Consider the following 3,885-nt stretch of genomic DNA (forward strand, 5'->3'; position numbering starts at 1 on the left):
TTTTAAAGCGGTTTGGGATGGTTTTTCAATCAATTGCAGGCTAATATAGTGAACCCAGAGACCAAGAATACTCTGGGGAGATGTGACTAGGATTTGCAACTTCATCTGTTATACTGGGTCCTATCTAAAGAAAACTAGAGGCCTTGAGCCCGAAGGAGGAAAGACAGATGGCCAGCATGTGTCCATGTCATTGGCACTGGGCAGGAGTGAGGGATGTTGGTCACGAGGGCTGGCTCCTGGCTGGCAAGTCTCCACCTTGTGAAGAGGCATCAGACTATCAGAGCAGAGTGGCTCAGAGCTGAGTGGCTCTGCAAGGTCCATAGTTCAGGCTCATCAAGCAACCTCTAGCATGATTTCATTTGCCATGTGCTTTCCTCTTGGGAGACAATGAGTAGATCTTCTACTGCAAGCATTCTGGTCACACAGCGGTTGGGTTTGTCTTGCAAATAAACCCTGGAACTTGCTGCATTCAGCAGTTTCCTTGCATCTCAGTTATTGTCATCAGTCTGATCAACCCTACCCATCCCTAGGGACTCTGGGAAGTCCAGTTGCTGGACCCATAAAGTTATGATCCATATTAACCCAGAGTTTGAATTCCAGTGCTCCAGGCATGTCTGAGAAATAGACACCACAGCAACATCAGCAGTCATGCCACCACTTGGTGATTGTTATTCATCCACCCATCCACTGTCCATTACATTTACTGGGCATCAAATGAGAAGTATTTTGATGGCAAGTGATAGAAGCCTAATTCTAACTTAGGCAAAAAATGACTTTTCTGGCTCATGTACCTGAACTAGATCATAGGATAAAAAGAAAAACTACCCAAATTATGACTTTGGCACCTGGCACCAGGGTTCTGTTACCAAGATGTCGCTATTCATCACTCTCTCATCTGGCTGCCACCAATTCACAGGGTCCTGGCTCAGCACCCCCATGGAGCCAGAACTCTTCCTACATATACACAACAGTCCTGGGTTGGTCACATGCACACCCCAGGGCCAGAGGGCTTCTTTTGAAGTTGCAAAAGAAGCCTATGAGTGGAAAAGACTCAAAAAGCAATCCCAGTTGTTGGTGCGGAGGAGACTGGGATTCAGGTTCGAGAGGCTCACAGATCAGCAGGGAGATGATACCATGATGGCAGAAAAGGGACCAGTATTTGCTAAGAGCTGTGATGGTGGGAAAGGGACCAGGAGCCTGAGAAGACAGTGACCAACTCTGCCAGGGAAGCCTTCCCAGAGGAGGGGGTGAGGTGCAGTCTGTTCCCCTTATTCTGTCCACCCCCAGTTTTCCCAGGGATTGTCCTTTCCTCACTCTCAATAATATTGTCTGCTTCATGGGGGGCTGACCTCAGGCCTCACTGCAGGGGTGGGGACAGGGCTCTGGCCAGGCCAAAATGAGAGCTGCCCTGGGCTTTTGCCAGGTCAATTAGGAAAGTGGAGAAGCTGGTAGATTCTAAGTCTGTATGTGGAAGCAGCCATCTCTCTGGCCGGGCCAAACAGCCTGTGTGAAGAAGCCAGCGGGTAGGAGAGTGGAGTGAAGCGTAAGGGAGTGAGATTGGTTCTCGATGGCACCTTACGATGCCTGAACTTCAGTTATGCAATACCTGAATACATAAACAACCTCTTTCTGCATAAAGTCTACTTGAGTTGGGGTTTTATAACTTGCAATGGGAAGTCTTGTGTAACATGAACAGCATGCTGATCTGGATCTGAAAAGGTGAGAGGCATTTGCTGGGTTTTTCCTTCAGCTATGCAGAAAGAACAGGATGTACACAGGCAGGCCCACCATTGGTACTCACCCTGTGGACACCCCCAATCTACCAAGATAGCCCCAAATAAGTCTGCCCTCTCCCCCGCCATATGTGCACACAGTTCCTGCATTGCTTAGGTCCTGTACTCTTGAATCTGGACTGGGTTTTAATGCTGAAAGACTCTGGAAACCTTAGGCTACTAAGGAAAGACTCTGGAAACCTGAAAGACTCAGGTTTTAATGCTGAAAGACTCTGGAAACCTTAGGCTACTTTCTTCAGAAGGCCTGGCAGCTTCCACTTCTTCCCTCATGGAACCTTGGGTTGCCATGCCAGATGTCCAGGATCACCTGATGCAAACAGAAGCCACAAAGAAAAGGGGAGGATGAGACAGGGCACAGAGAAAGGCCTCGCTGGGCACACCAAGGTGCTAGATATCCAACCCCAGCCACCATCTCACTAGAGGTATGAGCGATCCCAAGTGAGACCACCAGAACTGTCTAGCTGGGCACCAGAATCTTGATATAATAAACTTGTTTTATGCCACTAAGTCTTTTGTTATGCAGCTAGACCTCCCCTCCTCTATATACATTGTGCTAATCACAAAAAGTAGATCATCTTCTGGGCAGATGAATTACAAAAAGGCACCCTTCTTTCCAGGCTAGAGCACAGGCTGCCAGGGCACAGCACTCACATGGGGGCAGAGGCCCAGCTGGGTGGTTGTACAGCACCAGGGCTGTACAATTCCAGCACTCAGTAGCCTAAGGTTGGAGGGTGTAAGGGATGCTCACAGGCAGCTGATCAGTCTGCACTTGCTCTAATCAATCCCTTACCCCTGCTAGGCTTTCATGTTTTCCTGCCTTTGCCAAGTATCCCCTGGCACTAGAGGACTGGGATATCATGTTGAATCTTGGCAAATGGTAGGCAATGACCATCCCAAGGCCGTGCTGGGGAGAGACAAACATGGAAACCAAGCAGCTTTTATCCCTCAATATTTTCCTTGCTCTTCCAGCTTTCATTTGCTCCAGCAGCAGCCACCCATCTCCCATACACTCTAGTCCAAGACAGCCTTCGGGTGAGGGAGTCTCTTACTTTATTGCTATTGTTAGTTATTGGAACTAATTTCAATTTTATTTCCTCAGCATTGCTATCTCAGGAAGGAGGCCATATTGGTTTGCCACGCAGGTAAGTGGACGGCTATTCTTTTTCTGCTCACGCCAAGCCGGTCTACATGCATCTCTACTGGATTTTAAGTCTATTGGGTATTCCTCTTGTCCCTCAACTGTGAGCTTGCTCAGGAAAGAGTGGGGCCTGATTCATCTCTCAGCTCTGGCCCCAGTACAGAGGCTTGACCATGTCAACTAAGGTGCTCAACCCATCATCGACCAGCCCAGTCCTTCCTCTACTCATCTTCAGTCACCACCTAAAATAGAACACCTTGATGTTTGAACGCAGCCGCTGAAGGTTACTCTAGCTAGGATCCCATAACTGGGATCCTAGACCGAATGACCATTAATGGACTGAAACGGGCCATTAAGTAATTTTTTCTGCATCTTTGAGGCAGGAAAAATCATGTGACTGTTCACAATTGAAGGTCTTGTCTTTAGGCAAATCAAGGTGCTAAGGTCAAAAGTCTGAGAGCTTGTCCGTGTTTCCACGTGATTGACAGGCAAAACGAAGGGGAGGAAGACCAAAGAAAAAGACAGAAGAGAGGAGACAAAAGTGAATGCTCGAGACAAGTAAAAGAGAACTGGATAAAAAACGGAGTCGTTGAAAGGAGGAAGAAAGAGGAGTGACGGGCAGAACCGGAGTGATGAGAGCGGGAAGTGGAGCGGGAGGGCGGCCCAGAGCGCGCCGGGCCGGTCCACCACCTCCCAGCGCGGGGGTGGGGAGGCGGGGCCTGGGGCAGCGGCGTGCGGAGAGCGTCCCCCCGACGCCGAATGGTCGCACCCGGCGTCACCGGCCAATGGGTGGCCGGGATGTTGGAGCGACGGCGGCGGTCGGGGCGCTTGCTGGCTGGGGGACGGCGGCGGCCGCCATGATGCTTGTTTGCTTTCAATGAAAGCGAGGGGGGCGCGGAGGAGGAGGCGGCGGCGTCGGTGGCGGCGGCGTCGGCGGCGCGGAGGCGAAGGCGG

The sequence above is a fragment of the Pteropus vampyrus genome, unplaced genomic scaffold, assembly GCF_000151845.1.
Source record: "Pteropus vampyrus isolate Shadow unplaced genomic scaffold, Pvam_2.0 Scaffold197, whole genome shotgun sequence".
NCBI classification, from domain to species: Eukaryota; Metazoa; Chordata; class Mammalia; order Chiroptera; family Pteropodidae; genus Pteropus; species Pteropus vampyrus.